Source organism: Pan paniscus, chromosome 7 (assembly GCF_029289425.2).
Source record: "Pan paniscus chromosome 7, NHGRI_mPanPan1-v2.0_pri, whole genome shotgun sequence".
Classification (NCBI taxonomy): domain Eukaryota; kingdom Metazoa; phylum Chordata; class Mammalia; order Primates; family Hominidae; genus Pan; species Pan paniscus.
This window is the reverse complement of record NC_073256.2, coordinates 27,532,005-27,551,312: the sequence shown is the minus strand read 5'-3', so window position 1 is coordinate 27,551,312 and position 19,308 is coordinate 27,532,005. Positions and strand designations below refer to the sequence as shown.

The 19,308-nt window shown below is 50.4% G+C and overlaps 1 protein-coding gene across 1 annotated transcript in view; it reads left to right on the top strand.

The window, feature by feature from the left end:
- The window catches only part of XKR6 (XK related 6), a 359,588-nt gene that overhangs the window by 121,941 nt on the left and 218,339 nt on the right, over positions 1–19,308 (top strand). The window lies entirely within an intron of this gene.

Genomic DNA, 19,308 nt, shown 5'->3' with positions numbered 1-19,308 from the left:
TTGAAAGCTTTTTATTCTATCTGACATTTTACACTTGTCAGTCTAGGGTTGCCTTCATGTGGGCTGGGCAGGGTGTAGTGTGTTCCTCCCATTAGGAATGACTTTCCATGACTGTGATAAAATGACAAGGTGTGAGGCTGATGAGCGTCTCCGTGTTGAAAGCCCACCTCTGCTGAAGGCTGCCATTTATGGATAACAGCAAATAGCACTGACTGTGTGCCGGGCACATCCTCGGCCCGGGCTTTGGGCTGGGTCTCATGAGTGCTTTAATATCCAGAATGTCCCGCAGGTCAGGCCAAGTACAAGCTCTATGTTTGCCTGTAATGTGATTTTCTTTCTCAAATAACTAATTTACATTTAAGCAACTGTTCCTAAGCCAGTGAGTTGATGCATTAGCAAGAGTCTGGATCAGAATTATGAATTATGCTTTTTTTTTTTTAAAAAAAAATATATATATATTTTCTTTTTAAAAAACACAATGGAGTTCTGGTCCTATTCTTCCATGAGGGAAAGTGGGCAGCTGGCGGGACCGTGAGAGTGTCCTCCGGGGCACTCGGGCCCCCTGCCAAGGAGGAGACTTTGATTAAGAAGCTTAGAGCTTAAGTGAGTGATTCTTAAATTCTAGTGAGCACAATAGTCATCTGGGAAGTTGGTGGAAATGCAGATTCCTGGGTCCCACCTGCAGACATTCTGACCCAGTAGATTTTCAGCATTCTCAGACTCCCTGAATGATGCAAGGTAGGGCATCTGCAGGCCCTTGCTCCGGCAGCAGTGGCTTCGAGCTGGGGTATGAGGAGGAGGGGGAGAGACTGGTGGAACCAAACCATTGTTGTCCCAGGGCCATGCTGACGGTCTGAAATTGGACTCTTCAGAGGAGAGGCCTGTGGGAGGCCTGCCCAATGCTGACCAAGGCAGGGCAGAAGGGAAGCCTCATGGGAGACCATCCTATGGCAGGCATTCTTTCCTGGGCACCCCAATGAATAATCTCCCGCTCTGGCCCCCTCCTCGTCCACCAATACCCACTCCCCATTCTCCTGCCTCTGACCAAGATTACTTAGGAGGTTGGTATGAGGATTAATGCAGCCCACGCATGCACACGCACAGACATGCACACACACACACATGCACAAACACACACACACACACACACATATATCTCTTTCACCTCTGACAAGCATACACTTGGCACTCTCTGTGGGCTAGGTCCCCTGCAGGAGGATGTGGGCTTCTTGAGAGCAGCAACCGCACCCCATGGCATGTGGCAACCAGAGCAGGCACTCCAAGGACCCTGTGAGTGAGAGCACGTGCTTCGCCTGTTGCCACAGTTAGAGAGACAATGAGGCTCCCACCTAGCATGGGGGCCGCAGAGGAGGACCTGAGAGGGTGATGGGAGGAAGTCTGTGTGATGCCCACAGAGATCTGTGCCAACTGCTCTTGGGTGACAAGAAGGGGAGGTAGTGCCTGGGAGGCCGGGGAGTGCTGCAGAGGAGACACTGGAAGGAGGAGGCGGAGGAGGAAGCCAAGGGGAGGAAGGAAGGCTGGCAAAGGCTGGATGGAGGGATGAGCTGGGAGGTGGGAAGATGTGCAGGTGCACCTGGATGCAGGTGGTTGCAGGGCATTTACCCTGGAGATGGTGGTGCACCTTGGATGCTGTTCTTCAGCAGATTTCTTTTTGTAGGAGTAAGGCACTGTTTTCATAGGAGCTGACCAACTGCAAATATATGAGGAAGACCATGGACAGTAGAGCTCTTTCCCATCCAGTGTGAGTAACCTTTCCCTTCCCTCCAAGCTGGCAGCAGTCCCACCTCCAACATAGAAAAGTATGGAGAACCTTCTCTGAGCCTTGGGAAATAGCTAAAATGTTACTGGCAAGTGCTTCTTTCTAGAAGGGAAAAAATAGCTCCCACACATTAACTCTGAAAGCTGAAGTCTGGTAACTTATCTCAAACAGACTTGGACTGAATAAGAAATACACCAGGCTGGTGGGTGGAGCTCTAAATTTACACCTTAATCTCATCATTAAGATCGGATAAGATGTTTCATTAGCCGTAGGTGCTATGTAAATATGAAGTGCTTTCTGAATAAATATTTTCTTTTTTTTCCTTCCAAAATTAGGAAATGCTCTATGGTAAATAGTGCAATTCTTAGACAGGAGAGTTTTATTTTAAAATGACGGTATAAATCATATCTGAATTCTGGGAAGTGCTAAGTGATTCAGCCTTAAAGCAATATAGTAGTTTCTATTTGTGCCCTGGAAAGTCAAGCATGGCTGAAATCGTATGTGGCAAATTGCTCAGAATTACCGGGAGCAGTGTATGCAGATGGCGTTCTGACCAGATTTCCAACTCTCTTGGTTTGGTAGATATCAGTGGTTGAAGTCATAACCTAATTAGGTCAGTAAGCACTGTTTGTGGATAAACCAAACTGTGGGAAGTCCGATCTGGAAGATACCCAGGCAATCACACAGTGGAACTTAGTGTATCATTGTGGAAACTGAGGCTTAGAGGAAAGTATCCAAAGCCATGTGGTTGTGGATGGGGCAGAGACAGAGCTGGAAGCCAGGACTAAGGGATTCCCATTTACGGTCCCTTTTTCTCCAGATTCCTAATGTTTTTCTTTTAATGTTACTTATTATAAAAATAATATAGTATTAAAGGAGTTTTTTTTTAACGAAACAGCAAACTTACAGTCTATCTCAAGAACTTTATTCATTTCTGCATTTCCTTGCAAAAATTTAAAACATGTAATCATAGTGTGCATACAGTTCCATGTTCTCTTTCTTAATACATTCAAGTCACTTCCTGATATGGTGGTGTGCTTTTCACAGTTACTTTTACAGCAGCTTTCCAGATCTCTTATTGATACTAAGCATTCCCTTCCTATTGGACACTTAGATCGCTTTCGGATTTTTTGACTTTTACTTATAATTGTGAGATAAATATGCATTTGGCTTTTTCTCTATGAACTCATTCCTGTCCTCTCTCCTCATTGAAGCATCCCCAGGCCCCCAAGGGGAAACCCAGCCCAGCACTGGTGAGGTTTTGCATTCCGAAAATGCAAAACTTGAAGCGGGGAATAGCTCAACGGTGGGTGTAATAAAAAGAGAATCCGGTCCCACATGAGGATGCAGCCACCTGTCAAGTCCCAGGGGCGATCGGTGTGAGGGCGCAGTGGTGACATTCCCTGACAGGTGGCTCCCAGCTGCCTTTCAGGTTGTGCGTCCCCAGAGCTTTCCTTGAAATCTGGGGAAAATTGCACCGTGGGTCGGTGTATGGGGAGGTAGGGGAACAGGAGGCATTCCCATTCCTTCCTCACTTCTGTAAGGCACTTCCAGGGAGTCACTGAACTCCAAGTGGTGCGACTAGGCGAATGTGCTGAGCCATGTGTGTGGTGGATAATGGCAGTGTGCAGAGGAGCCCCACGGGCACTTTGAAGTGCTGGGCTCCCACTGGCTGCCAAGACTCGGAGAGGGAGGCTTGGAGAGTGGCCTAGTTCTGCAGCAGCCCCCGAGTTCCAGAGGAGACTCACAGGATCAGAAACCTCAGGGCAAGAGGATTCTAAAGCACACGGAGTACTGCGCGCTGCCTGTGCAGAAAGGGCTGGGAGGTGAGGCAGGGAGGAAGCCCTGCCTAGGGCTACCTGGCCGCAGCAGCTATAAAGACGAGAAATAAATACAGAAATAGAAATAATAGAAATACTTGAGGCCACTGCCTGGGACTCTACTTTCCTGCTCTTGGGCTTGTCTTCAGTTCTGCAACCATGAGACGTCAGAGCTTTAACATCACTCAGTCTCCTGTTCAGGAGAGTGTTCAAGGACGGCCCAAAGGCCCAGCCCAGTGGCCAGGCTCTATCAAACCTGAGCTGTGTCCCAGTTAAAAGGAACTGAGGAAAGCCAGGGTCCTAAGGGCAGAAGGGTGACTTTGGGGACTGCTGTTGGGACAGAGGACTCTTGTTTGACTTTCTCCCAGGCTGCAGGCTGAATCCCCCATTATTTGGAGGAGGAGGAGCCAGGTGGTCCGCCACCTCAAAGAAGCATGTAACCTAGTCAGAAGGACACTACCGTCAGAGACAACGCAAGAACACCAGAGACAAGCTGGGTCTGGCCACTCTGTGGCTTATGCAGGCCTCTCTGGGCACTGTTTGTCCATCGAAGCTGCCAACCTCTTTGGAGAGGAGAATAGAGATATTATCACAGCTGAGGTTTACCAGCTGTCTTAACCAAGCCCTTCCAAAATTGACCAACTCTTGCTCCCACATTCGTAATGGGGTGCAAAGTGATTGCACATGATATTGAGCCCCATGTAGACTTTGGGAGATGTTCCAGACTCCTGGTTCTTAGCAAGATGGTAAAGAGTGGAACTGGGCTTCAGGGATGCCCCCCCGAACAAACAGGAGAGGACCACCTTTTCTATGTACAGAGCAGAAATTGGCTCCTTGAATTTCCTCTGCCCAGGTCACAGCTCCTCACCCGACGGCAGCATATTCTGGCAGTGGAAGGAGGTGAGTCTCTGTCTGCAAAGCCTACACCACCCTGGTCTGACTGCTAGCTCCCCTCCAACTGGCACCCTTGGGCATGCACTTCCTTCCAGGTCTCAGGCGAGACGGTAGGCAGACAAGAGCATCCTCCAGTGGGAACAGAACCGTGAACCACCCACTGCCTGTCGGGCTGGTTGGCATCCAGTCCCACCTCGAGGGGCAAGGACCATTTTCCTGTGTCGTCTTTGACACAGGCCAAGAGGCAGCAGCCCAAGTGACACCAGGGAAACAGTGGAAATTCCACTGATTCCTAATGAACACTTGCAGAATAAGCCCGTGACTGACTAGTGCACATTAAAGCTTCTCTCTCTCTCTCCACTGAACTGACAGAGACTATTCTTGTTTACATCTCCTTTGGTTGTAAGTCTCCCTTTCAACTTGATGATCAGAACTTGGAGTCAGAGCCGTGGGGAAAGGAGGAAGAACTCAGGCTGAGTGAAGTTACTGCCGAGGACTTGTCCAGACCTGCTGGTGTGGGAATTTCCTGAGATGGAAGAGCCCCAGGACAGGAAGCAAGGCAGATGCATTTAATTTCTCGATTAAAATGAATTAAATGTCCACATTTTGATGTGTGATCAAATCACATTTGAAACACACTGGGCCAAATATATTTGTGATGAACTGTCGTGCAGATAATGAAAATCATTTCAATAAAATTCTCATCCGTGCTAAGACCTTAATCAAGGGATAACCTATTTGACATTGGATAACAGATAACTGTGTAATTCTACCCCTGCAGGAACAGATTCATTCCATTTGAGTGATTAATGCATTAGGAAGCCGAGGTCAAGCTAAAGTTAAAGTCCATCTGCTGGATTTTCCTGGTACCTTCTAGTTTTCTGTGGAAGCAACAGTTTTCAGAGAGGGATTTTAATGCTTTTCTTAAGTATCCTTACTTTTCTCAGAATCTGGCTTCAGCAAAATCATGCCATTTTGAGGTAGACGGCTTCTTGCAGTCCCTAGAACAGTATGTTGCTGCTACCTAAAGTTAATGGTTTCACCTTTATTGAAAGTTATGCAGTGGAGGTCTTTGTCCCAAATAACTACAGACCTTTGAGTTTTCTTCTTGATTATTTGCCATTGATATGTCCTGTGAATTTTTTTCTCCTTGTCATACGGATCTTCTTTTGTGATCCACAGTTTTCACGTGTGTACAGTGGAGGTGACAATATCTCTATTCTCCTCTCCAAAGAGGTTGGCAGCTTCGACGGGCAAACAGTGCCCAGAGAGGCCTGCATAAGCCACAGAGTGGCCAGACCCAGCTTGTCTCTGGTGTTCTTGCGTTGTCTCTGACGGTAGGGTCCTTCTGACTAGGTTACATGCTTCTTTGAGGTGGCGGACCACCTGGCTCCTCCTCCTCCAAATTATTTCCTAGCATAAGCCAGTGCTCAACAGAGACTTCTTGGCCTACTGGCTGGACAGAAGTAGGCTGTGAAGGTGGCTTTGGAGACCACCTGGGGGGCCTGCCCAGACTGTCACTGTGATGATGAACTGGGGACAGACTCACAGCAGTGGCACGTGTTGACTTTACATCTCCAAAGTTTTGATTATCACTGTCTGCTGTTTAGAGAACAAGAAATAGATAAATAGTTAAATTTCTAAAATGAGCCCAATAATCAGGTCAGAGGAATTGCAGAAGATATCTCTTTTGACATGTACTGATCTCTTTTTTTTTTCTCCTTCCCCACCCTGTTTCTAAAGCCTGTCCTTTCTTATAAAAAGACACCTCCCTGATTTGGCATAGGCTATAGCTTGGACAAATTGTGTGAGAAGAGATCTCTCTGTGTTCGTTTGCTTGAAGCTCGCTGATTATGGGGACTTAATGACTAGGGGAGCCCAGGGTTTTCTCTTAAGGCAAAGGACCAAAAGTCTGTGTCATCTAAGAAAATTCAAGTGGGTGTGTTTTTTTTTTCTTTCTTGCTTTCTAAGGTGGGTCTCTGCAAAGAGTTTAGCGAATTGCTCACTCGAAAAATGGACTGATCTCAAGCATGCACCCTTGTTTAGAGGTGTTTGGGGACCTTTTATGATTATTTTATTTTTCAACTTTATTTTATTTATTTATTTATTTATTTATTTATTTTTTGAGATGAGGTCTCACTCTGTTGCCCAGGTTGGAGTGCAGTGGTACAATCATGGCTTACTTGCAGCCTCGAACTCCTGGGTTCAAGTGATCCTCCTGCCTCAGCCTTCTGAGTGGCTGGGTCTACAGGTGCACGCCATCATGCCAGCTAATTTTTTAAAACTTTTTTGTAGAGATGACAAGGGGTCTCATTATATTGCCCAGGCTGGTCTCAAACTCTTGGCCTTAAGCAATCTTGCCACATTGGCCTCCCAAAGTGCTAGAATAAGAGGCATGAGCCACCGTGCCTGGTCCCTTATTGGTTTATCACAACAATGTTACCTGGTCTTTCTAACACAATTCCAAGAAGTATATAAAGTAAAACCAATATTCTTTCTTCCTTGCCCCTTTTCCTGATTCCATTTCCTTTTTCCCCTTCCAGAGGCGACAGCTACTAACAATTGGTGCAGTGTAGACTTCCAGATGATCTTATATGGATGCTGCATCAAAACCATATGCAGATAGACAGATTTTATTTTACAAAGATGGGATAATAGTCACTCTATTGTTCTGCAATTTGCTTTATCCACTGTGGACAGTTCTTAAGTCAGAAATAGAATTCTCTTCTTTATTTTTAAAAGCTGCACTTACTCTATTGTTCAGCATACTTTAATGTGCCAAAATGTGTTCATTTATTCCCCAATTGATACAGTTAGGTCATCTCTCATTCTCTGCCTCTGACACACACACTTCCTCTTGCCATTGCAGACAAGCCAGGAGACACACACAGAGCTCTGCCCCCTGGTATCTCCTGCCCAGAGGCCACTTTTTCATGGGAAGAAGGAGGTGTTTCCTCCCTGGGAGCAGGTGGCTAGGGATCTGCACTCTGTTCTCCTGCACAGCCTTCTGCCTAGGAGGGGCAGAATTCAGGCTGCAGAAGGGTTGGGGTTCTCACGGCCCTGCAGCGCCCTTTTCCTCTAGTCTTGCTCCTTCTTCCTCGCCCCGGAGTGGTCCTGATATGACCCAGGTCCCCTTTGCCTTGGCCATTGGAAGATGTGTTTGGCCATCAGCCTAAGTTGGCTGAAATTGACGGCTCATGAGGATGAGGCCTCTGGCCCCCCTTGGGAGGCCTTGCTTGCCATGGGAGGGGATGTCCACTCTGCTCCTATGGTGCTGAGACTGGAGGCCTGTGGGGCTGGATGGGTTGGCATCACTGTCCTCTGTCGTCATTCTGGGCCTACCCAGAATTTCCTAACGGGCCCTGAAGGCCAACTGCTAGCACCTTCCTGGACTGCTGCTGAGCCCAGCCTTCGTGCTGTCATGGGGGGCCTCCATCAAGCACCCTCTTGTCTTGAGACTCGCAGGAAGGGAGGCACAACCCTCAGGTCCTGTCAAGGCTGCCACTCTCACACCCCATTGCACTTCCTTCCCCAAATCCTCCCTTCCTTAGGACTCAAGGATTCACCAGTGACCTCAAGGTTCCTGGCAGATGGGAAGAAGCCTTGCCTCACGTGGGGTCAGCAGCACGTGGAATAGTGGGGAACACACAGGCAGAATGGCAGACGGCACCTGGTGGATCCCAGCACCAGTATTTAAAAGCTGCGTGCCAGCATGAATATTTGAAAGCTGTGTGTTCTTGGGCAAGTGGCAGGAGCTCTCTGGGTCTCATTTCTCTGTAAGACAACATGCCTTAGACTCATGGTGCCACTTGAAGTTGACAATGTCGATAAAGTCTCGGGGCACACAGTGAGAAATTCAGTAAGTGTCAGTTCTTCTTTCCCTCTGGAGTTCCTTCCCCTGCTTCATCCTTCCAAATGAAACTTTAAAAATAGGTGTGTCTTCCCAGTACACTCCATGAGACTGAAGAAATCCTAGAGTCAGGCACCAAGAGAGGCTGCAGAGTAGGTTTTCCCAGAGGGCTTTAACAGCGCCACTGTCTGAAGTGGTTTGGGGTCAGGCTCAAGGTCAGCATTGAGGTCCTTCCATGGAGGGTCAGTGCTTGTCAGGTCTGCCCACCCAGAACCTCCCCTGCCCAGCAGGGCCAGCCCGGCGGCCAGTGCAGGTAGACACCGGGAGGCTGCTCCCGGATTGAGCCTCTCTTCTGTGGATCCCCTGGGTCCCCGGTCTGATGAGCGTGCCAGGGTCCCCCTCTTGTGACTACAGCAGCAGCAGACTCCATTTCTGCTGACACAGATTGGAGCGGTTGCCATGGGGACCAGAATCTGTGCCCAGATGCATCCTTGCAGCTGAGAAGACAGGATGGGACTCCTCCTGGAGAGGCTGGAGGGTTCCCACTTAATAAGAGGGAGCTGGGCGGGGAAACAGCCACAGGCTCCTTCCTCAGCTGTTCAGCAGCTTCAGCCAAAGACCAAAGGGAGTCCAGGCCTCGAGGGTCACCTCCTCCTGGAGATTTACAGGGCCCAGTCTGGTGCACAGTGAAGCATCAGGCCTTTGCCTGACCCTGAGCCACCAGCTTTCTCCCATGCCCTCCTCCGTGAGTGAGCTGCATGTAGAGAGGAACTGTTCACTGAGGGCCACAGTCTCATACTCAAAGCGCTTGAGACTCCACGTAAGGGAAATGACCTCACAGAGCGCCCCAGTGTGCAGGCCCTGGGAGCCCAGGACCCCCTGTGACCCTGCAGCCACTCTCAGGAGGGGCCATGAGTGTCCATACTTTCTGGATGGTGCTTGAAAAAATGAAATGAGTCTCCCAAGGCCACACAGGTAAAGAGGCCACGCTGAGGCTTTGGACCCCAAAGCCACTGCACGCTGCTGTTTGGGCTTCCCGGCAGCTGGACACAATGCTTTATGCTTGTGGTTTTTCTTAGAGACAGGGTCTTGCTCTGTTGCCCAGGCTGGAGGGCAGTGGTGTGATCATGGCTCACCGTAGCCTCAAACTCCTGAGGCTCAAGTGATCCTTCTGCCTCAGCCTCTTGAGTAGCTGGGACTACAGGCATGTGCCACCATGCCCAGCTAATTTTAATTTTTTTGTAGAGATGGGGTCTCACTGTGCTTCCTAGGCTTGTCTCAAACACCTGGGCTCAAGCAATCCTCATGCCTCAGCCTCCAAAGTGCTGGGATTACACGCATGAGCCATCACGCTCAGCCAGCTCTCCATGCTTTGAATGGACGAAGGAATCAAACTATTACTTGTAAAGGCCTGAACTTTCTTGTCCTTAGGATTCAAGGTAGCAGTGGGCACGGGACTGCCTGTCCTCTGCGGGCCCAGAGTTGGCCAGGCCACGCCAAGGAGGCTGCCATCGCTGCCTGCGCTGGCTGAGGCCCCGGATCCTGGCTGGACTCAGCTGGACCCTTCCTTACTGTCCTCTGTGGCTTTCTTCCCTGTGCTGGGGGCGCTTTGCTACTGTGTCATTATTAGGTATTGGCATCAATTTATAGGTTAGAAAATTGAAATTTAGAGAGATGAAGGAGGCTGAGGTCGCACAGCTCACGAGGCTCTCACCTAGTCCCTGGCCTGACTCCAGGCCGTGGGTTCTTCTAGTGCCTCATGGCGTCACTGCTCCTCTGCTGATGGGGTAAGGGTCAGGCTGGGACCCAACAGGCAGGAAATATGGATTCAAGTCACGATCGTAAAATATGCATAATAGAAAATCTACAATCCTAACCAATTTTAAGTGTATGGTTGAGTTGTGTTAAGAACATTCACTTTGCTGTGCAACCATCACCACCATCCACTCCAGAACTTTATCACTGTGTAAAACTAAAAATCCACACCCATTAAACAGCACCTCCCCATTCCCCTTTCCCTCAGCCCCTGGCAACCCCCATTCTGCTTTCTGCCTCTATGAATCTGACTCCTCTAGGGACCTCATTTAAGAAGCATCATATAGTATTTGTCATTGTGTGACAGGCTCATTTCTTTCAGCATAATATCATCGAGGTTTGCCCGTGTTGTAGTGTGTGCCAGAATTTCCTTCCTCTTTATGGCTGAATAATATTCCAGTGGATGGATGGACCATGTTGGGTTTCTCCATTCATGTGTCAAGTGACACTGGGGCTGCTTCCATCTTTTGGCTATTGAGAATCATGCTGCTGTGAGCACAGAGTACAAATATCTCCTCAAGATCAAGTTACTTTTTTTTGGGTGGGGCGGACAGAGTCTCACTATGTTGCCCAGGCTGGAGTGCAATGGTGTGATCTCAGCTCACTGCAACCTCTGCCCCCCAGGTTCAAGTGATTCTCCTGCCTCAGCCTCATGAATAGCTGGGACTACAGGTGCTCACCACCACACCCAGCTAATTTTTGTATTTTTAGTAGAGGCGGGGTTAGCCAGGCTGGTCTCAAACTCCTGACCTCATGATCCACCCACCTCAGCCTCCCAAAGTGCTGGGATTACAGATGTGAGCCACCGAGCCTGGCCAAGTTACTTTTTTGAATCAGTAAATTGAGAACAGTAGTATCTACTCCATCCACCTGCCAGATTGCTGTGAGGATTGAGTTGTGAATGTGGCTGGAAGTGCTTTGTGCTTAGGGTAGGGGTCATGATAGTCTTTCCTGTCATCAACCTGGGCTGGGAAGAGTCAGCTTTTGCCAAGAGGAATCAAGCACCTACCGGGTGTTTCTGGGAACACTTTCCTCAACCCCTAACCCTGGAAGGAGCTTCATTGGCAGAAGAGAAACTGACTTGGACATAGTAAAGGGATTGCTCGGAGGGCAGAGTGAGCAAAGTCCAGGCTCTTTGTCGGTGCCCCATCTGCTTACTTCCTGAGTAAGACCAATCAAGGGGACTAGGCTCAGATTTCTCACTGAGGGACTGTGGCACCTTGTAGACAACCACCCTTTTTTTCCCCAGAGTTCAAGCCATGGCAGGGTTCCTGTGCTCCCCACATGATGGGCTCCTTATGGGAGCCCCAAACATGATGGGCTCGTTATGGGAGTCTCTGCAGGGCGGGGGCAGCATCCTCTTCCCTCCCCAACTGTACTAGTGCCCCAGCCTCCAGGGAGGGTGCCACCAGCCAAGTCCTGTGGGCCATTCAGAGCCTCTCCTCTCCCCAGGCTCTGCTCTGAGTCCTGAGCTGGTCTGCTGCCCCATGGGGACACTGCAGAGGTTTCCACTGCCCTAGAGCAGCTTTTCCCAGGGCTCTGCCACTCTGCTTCCCTCATCCTGGGTCTCAGTGCTGTTTTGCTCATCCTGCTCCCAGAGGGCAGCTGCCCACAGATGCTCCAGCATGAGAACTTCATTCAGCGACAGTTTGTGATCCTGTCACAGAGGTCTGGTGTGCAACCTCTGCTTTGGAACCCCAAAGCACCTGGGCCCACCTCACTGGTAGCACATTCCACTTCGCCATCTCTCTGCCTGTCTCCCACCCTGGACTGTGTGTTTCCTGGGGCAGGGGTGATGTCTCCAGTGCCTGGCTTTGCTCTGGTACATACCAAGTGCTCAGAGAATGTTTGTTGATGGAATGAAGGACTCCCCTACTAGACAAATGCTTGAGGGATGGACCTCCATAATCGCCTTCATTTCTTTCTTCATTGCCACATCCGGCATAGTGTCTGGTATCTGGCCAGTGCCCAGGAAATGACTGATTGAATAAATGAATGAAACATGAGGCCAGAGCCTCCATCAGCTCTGGGCAGGGCTGGGCAGTCTTGCAGGGTGGATCTTGCTGGTGCATCGTCAGTGTCACTAACTCAACACTTACCACAGTGACCTGGCAGTGGCCATGGGGCCATGTGGGGGCTCCTAAGACAGGGGAGACCCAAGGCCGGGAAACGGCATACGAGACAGAGGGAGCGCAGCTTCTGCAGTTCCCTGTGGTCTGGCTCCTTCCTTTCTGCTCCTGCTGGAGCAGACAGAGCAGCCCCATCGCTGGGGCCGTGAACCTCGGAGAAATACTCAGATTCCCTGTTGCTCTAAGAATAGGCTGAAAGCTGCGTCTTTGAAGATCTTAGCTTTCTGCTCAAAAGCCTTCAGCAACTGAAAGTCTCCAATTCCTAGTCTTCCGTGATGTCCCCCAAATCTCTCTCTCTGCTTTTTTTTCTTTTTTCAATTCTCTTCTTCAAACCAGCCGAACAGACTGCTGGGTGTTCTCTGTGTGTCTGGCTCATTTCCTGGCAGCATTCTGGATTCCACTGCCTGGACTCCCAGCCCACTGAGTGGGTAGGGAAGCCCTGGGTCACCTGCCCAGATTGAATAGTTGGCCTCAAGGGCTTTCGCTTTATTCTGGAATGGGTCCCTGTCTGTCTGTTCGTTTCTCACTGGCCCCTCTCTGTCTGCCAAAGGCCAGCAGAACAAGCTTCTTGGCAAGGCTTCCTACTTCTTAATCCATTTTCACAACCTGTGATTGAAGTACGTGCAGTGCAGTTATCAGAATTTAGTGACATCTTTTAATTCTCTATTATTGATGAAAAGTTTTGGTCTGGAAAGGAAAACTGGCTTTGGGATTGATTTTCATCAGTTTAATTCATCTTCAGTATTGATCAGTGCATATGTTACAGCGAAAGACTAAATCTGGGCTGATTCAGAGGAACAGGGAATGTTATTACCAGAGTGTCCAGGTTTGGGGCATTGTCCCAGGACTGTTGACATCTTAGGCATGTCTCACTCTGCCTTGTATGCCAGTCCTTCATATACAGGTCTTCTTCTCCTCCAAAGACTGTGAGGTCTTTCGAGGCAGGATGCATCTCTGAAATAAACTGACCCCCAAAGACCCAATGCAGTTCCTAGCACATAGGTGACCCTCTGCCAGTGTTTGCTTAAGTGCGGTCTCCAGAGTTCATCACAGCCCTTAATTATTATGCATCAGGAGGGATCCCAATACTCAACTCATACAAGGACACATGGACTCCACAGGGACTCGGATTTTGGGAAAGATTACGATATCAATCAGACAAGCTAATGAATGATTGCCTTTCTCAGGAAAAGATAGACAGGACCCTAAGTCTGAAATGTGCTAATCACAGGGTCCTTTAGCATGTGGGGGCAACTTTTTGTTTGTTTTTGAGATGGAGTCTCGCTCTGTCGCTGAGGCTGGAGTACAGAGGCACGATCTTGGCTCACTGCACCCTCCGCCTCCCAGGTTGAAGCAATTCTCCTGCCTCAGCCTCATTAGTAGCTGGGATTACAGGCACCTGCCACCACGCCCGGCTAATTTTTGTATTTTTAGTAGAGATGGGGTTTCACCATGTTGGCCAGGATGGTCTCAAACCCCTGACCTCAAGTGATACACCCGCCTTGGTCTCCCAAGTGCTGGGATTATAGGCTTGAGCTACCTTGCCTGGCCTAGCATGTGGGGGCAACTTTGGCAGGCAGCCTCAGGCACAGTTCAGACACTCTGGCCACACCTGTTTTACCCTCTGACCACCAGTGTACCCCCACCCTGACCCATGTGTTGTTGCCTGGCAGGGGTGGCCCCCACCTTCTCAACCCAGAGTCCCAGGGGCATGGAGTTCTCTCCCTTCTCTCTCCACTCAACATGAGACCTGTGGACTTGTGGCTTCATCAGTGCAAGATGCATGACCTTGGGCAAGTCTCATAACTTTCTGTAAGCCTGCACATTCCCTTGTGCAATGTGGTTGTTGAGAGGAGCTCTGCTGCCTCTCCAGCAGACCTTACCAAAACAGAGAGGGGGTGGAGCCCTGCTGTCTCTCCAGCAGACCTTACCAAAACACAGAGGGGGTGGAGCCCTGCTGTCTCTCCAGCAGACCTTACCAAAACAGAGAGGGGGTGGAGCCCTGCTGCCTCTCCAGCAGACCTTACCAAAACAGAGAGGGGGTGGAGCCCTGCTGCCTCTCCAGCAGACCTTACCAAAACAGAGAGGGGGTGGAGCCCTGCTGTCTCTCCAGCAGACCTTACCAAAACAGAGAGGGGGTGGAGCCCTGCTGCCTCTCCAGCAGACCTTACCAAAACAGAGAGGGGGTGGAGCCCTGCTGCCTCTCCAGCAGACCTTACCAAAACAGAGAGGGGGTGGAGCCCTGCTGCCTCTCCAGCAGACCTTACCAAAACAGAGAGGGGGTGGAGCCCTGCTGCCTCTCCAGCAGACCTTACCAAAACAGAGAGGGGGTGGAGCCCTGCTGCCTCTCCAGCAGACCTTACCAAAACAGAGAGGGGGTGGAGCCCTGCTGCCTCTCCAGCAGACCTTACCAAAACAGAGAGGGGGTGGAGCCCTGCTGCCTCTCCAGCAGACCTTACCAAAACAGAGAGGGGGTGGAGCCCTGCTGTCTCTCCAGCAGACCTTACCAAAACAGAGAGGGGGTGGAGCCCTGCTGCCTCTCCAGCAGACCTTACCAAAACAGAGAGGGGGTGGAGCCCTGCTGTCTCTCCAGCAGACCTTACCAAAACAGAGAGGGGGTGGAGCCCTGCTGTCTCTCCAGCAGACCTTATCAAAACAGAGAGGGGGTGGAGCTGAGAGGACGGTATTGGCTGTACAGGTGATTTCTCATCACTGATGTGGGTTTACTGTTGGGTGCCAGAGGGTTAGCTAGAGATGCGGTCACCACAGAGAGCTTGCTCCTCTGGGAAACGGTCAACCCACACACTGGCTTTTGGACACATTGTGTTAAAAATTGGGTGTTTTCTAGTATTTATCTTGGCTGTGTGTTTGTATATTATTCTGGACTTCGAGCTCTTTGGAGGTCTATATATGATCTGATTTTCTTGGTGTAGTGCATATATTCAGAGGACACAGTATTAGGAAAGGAAGAGTGAATTCCCTGTGATGTGAACAGAGAGGACTTTCACTTGGATTATTGCCCAGTGGGGAGAGGGTGCTGGGCCACCTTAAATCACCTTCTTGGGTCCCAGCCTGAACTTGGGCCTCGTATTCATTTGCTAAGACCATCATAACAAATAACATAGACTCGGGGCTCATAGACTCGGGGCCCATAGACTCGGGGCTCACGGACTCGGGGCTCATAGACTCAGGGCTCATGGACTCGGGGCTCATAGACTCGGGGCTCATGGACTCGGGGCTCATGGACTCGGAGCTCATGCACTCGGGGCTGATAGACTCGGGGCTCATAGACTCGGGGCTCATGGACTCGGGGCTCATAGACTCGGGGCTCATGGACTCGGGGCTCATAGACTCGGGGCTCATAGACTTAAAGGTGTAAAATGAGGTCGTATGAAACCCTGTCTCTACTGAAAATACAAAAAAACTAGACAGGCATGGTGGCATGCGCCTGTAATCCTAGCTACTTGGGAGGCTGAGGCACGAGAGTCGCTTGAACCCGGGAGGTGGAGGTTGCAGTGAGCCGAGATCACGTCATTGCACTCCAGCCTGGGCAACAATAGCGAAACTTCATCTCAAAAGAAATTTTTTTCTTCAGTACCTCCAGGGCCCTAAATGCTGAGCAATGACCACACGCCCGTGCGAAAGCTGTGCCTGGGCTGAGACCTCACGCCACCTCGCTGCTTTGCCCACCCAGGGTCCAGCTTTGAGAATGTGATATGAGTATCCATTAACAAACATTTGCTTTGTTCACGACCCTGTTCCAGTGAATGAGATGAACTGGCCAGGAGGAGATGGCCAACCCTCTGTGTCACCACAGCCATACCCACTGTGTGCCAGTGACTATGTAGCTTCTTGGGATAGCGCCCCAGTGATGGGTTGGTTGATTTGTTCAGTCATTCCTTGATATTCTTACCTGCCATGTACTCTTGGTCTGGTGGGTTCAGCAGGAGGAATGAGGGGCAGCGGGCAGGAAGGCAGAAGGCCTCCGTCTTGATCCTTGGTTTTCCAGTAAGCTGGGAGATCTTGGGCAAGTCACCTAATTATTGATTCACGATCTCTAAATTAGGAAGCCTTTTCTACTTTGCCTCCTATGTAAGGATTTTATGAAGTTCAAATGGAATCATCTGTATAAGTGTTTTATAAACTGTGAAGTGCTATGTAAATGTGAGGAATCATTACATTCACATTTTTATCCCATTTGATCTCCTGCTGTTTTGCCCATTGGGATCTACTAGTGAGGCACTGGCATATTTCAGGATGGAACCAGCCTAAAGACTAGCTTTGGGGAGAGCCTGCCCACTCATTACCTGGTTTTCCGTTTCTTTATTTTGCTTTGCTTTTTAACCACCACCACCCCAAATTGCCCCTTTCTGATCTTCTCCTCCTACCCAAAAATAGGTCCTAAAGCCTCAAAGTTTCTGGTTCTTGACTACATATGTGAAATCTAGCAAAAATGTTCCTTTAGAGTCACTGAGGAAATATTTTTTTTCAGTGAAGTGTACTGGTACAAACCCAGCCTCCCTCTTTTACCTAAACCTCTCAGCAGGGATTGATGAGGCGTGGATGAATAACATCCATGTTCTACAAAAACATAAACCAAGACGCAGGGCGAATACATGAGTAGTGACAGTCCTGGAGACTACGGGGACCCCAGATGAAAGACTCTTGTCCTCCAGCACTGCCCTGAGGGTCTTCTTTGTATTTCTCCCACATCTGTGTTGTCAGGACTGCCATGTCCAGAACCCAGAGGCCAAAACTGTGGGGCCAGGGGAAGGAAGAGTTCTGCTTAATTCATGGCTCAACTTCAGAAGATCCCTTTAGGAAACACTGCTTGGGAAATGCCTGCAGAAGGGCGGGAGTCATGAGGCAGCCTGGCCTCTATTGACTAATCCTTGGGTCAATATCAAGGCCCTCCTGAGAACATTAAAATACCCAAGGTTGACTCCGATAGTTTTTCTCTGATGTTTTCCTAGAAGCTCTCCCGTCACAAAGCTTAGCCTGCCAGTGAGTCTGGGCCACACCACATGCTACATCCCCTTCTTGGAAATCCAGTTGCACAGTAGTGCACTGAAGGCTCTGGAGGCTCTGCAGTAAAGAAATCTTGACCCCTGAACTCTCTTGCACCTATGTCCCCCTCTACCTCTTTATTCTGTTTGCTTATTGATCCTCCCTGGAGCCCTCTTCTGGAAATGTCAGTGGGCTGATGGCACTCTAGGGTGCTTTCTTTTATGCTCAGCTTGGGGGCAGGGGAAGATGGCACTTGGGGTTAGGGGTATGCCTCTTACATGACCCATCATGAAGGTCATCAGAGGAAGTGGAGGAGGAGAGCAGACAGGGGGCACAGCCATGTGAGCTGAAGCCTGTATGACCCCGAGGTGTGGCAACACAGGCTCTGGCCAGGCTCCAGGGAGGGCCTTGCGGGAGAGATACTGCGGGTGGAGTCAGGGGAGACCGGGAGAGCTGGCATCCTCTGGTGGGGGATGGACCAGGGGGGCTGCTTCTGCTTCAGACTGAGAAAGAACCCCAGGGCTCCTGGGAGGCAGAAGGCCAGAGTGGGTCCCTCCAAATGTAGATTTTTTTTTTTTTGGCATATCCTTTCAGGTTGGAGAGTGGAACCTGCCTGCCTTATCAAAGACAGTGGGGCCTCTACTCTTTATCCCATTAAGGAGGATCCTAGGGCCATGTTTCTGGGCTGAGCCGCCCCACTTGGTGGCAGTGATTGTGGTATCGGTCTCAGCTCTGCTGATGGGGCAAGACTGGGGGAAAGGAAAACATGGAAGGCCTGGTAATCACTCTTGTAAGTTAGCCACAATCAGGACCCTGAGGTTGGGCTGGCCATGGAGCAGTGGGAGAAGTGCCCCATTGAAAAGGAGCAGCCTGGGGAGGGGCAGATGGGAGAATGTAGGTGCAGGAGTGGATTCGGATCAAGGGAGGAGATTCTGCCTGACGGGTGCCTTTCTGAAGGAAGAAAACAGTTATGACCAGTTTAGCAGGCACCGAGGGGGCAGGGCCCACATTGGCCAGGGGTGGGCTGTTCGCTGGTGGGAGCCCATGTGGGTGTCACACCATCAGTGTCCAGCTGGCTGGGTTGGCTGCAGCTCCTGTAGGAGCCTGTGTTCTTGGGAAGCCTCTCTCTGGGGAAAGGCAAGGTGGGCAGGCTGTGTGCAGAGGAGAAACCCACGCTGCCCATGTCCACACAGCTGTGTGGGCACCAGGACCTGCCGAGATGCCATCCCAGGCTGCCTGAAGCAGCAGCTTTCTGCAGAAGAGACAGGGAGGAGAAAGCATTGTGCAGGCAGGGAGCAGCAGGCAGGGAAAAGAAGGGATTTTACTAGATGGCAGGGAAAACAGGGCAAGAAAAAAATGGGAAATGGCTCAAGAAGTGTCAGGGTCCCAAACATCTGTGTCAGGACACTAATGGCATTTGGGCAGGACAGTCCTTCATGGAGGGGACCATTGCTCACTGAGAGATGTTCAGCCTGCCCAGCCCCCCACCCACTGTATCCCAGGGATGCCCTTACTCAGTCATCAAGATGACCATAGCCGCCCCCAGGCTGCCTCTAGAGGAGGTGGTCACCAAGGCCCCCTTATCTCCGACGGTCTGAGATGGTGGAGCTGGGAGGGGCCCTGGGAGGGCCAGGACAGCCACTGGGCACTCAGTCTCCAACTCTAGGGCCACAAAGAGCAGATGGGCTGGGAGAGGCTATTGAAGGTGAGTTTTTCCCTAAATCAACACACCACTATTGAGTCAGGTGCTGAGGCCGGCCCTGGAGACAGGAGGAAAAGTCAAATGTGACCCTGAACCCCAGGGAGCTCAGAATCCAGCAGGAGAGATGGACGAGCAACAGCAACCACCCCACATTCACTCACTATGCAGACCGATGAGGGCATCCTGTCACTGCATTACCCAGTGAGCATGGGCGTGGCTGCAGTCATGGGGAGACCCCCAGGCTCAGTGGTGCAACCCCAGAGCAGTCCTGTTTTCCAGCTGGTAGATGGGGCAAAAAGTGGGAGGCACAT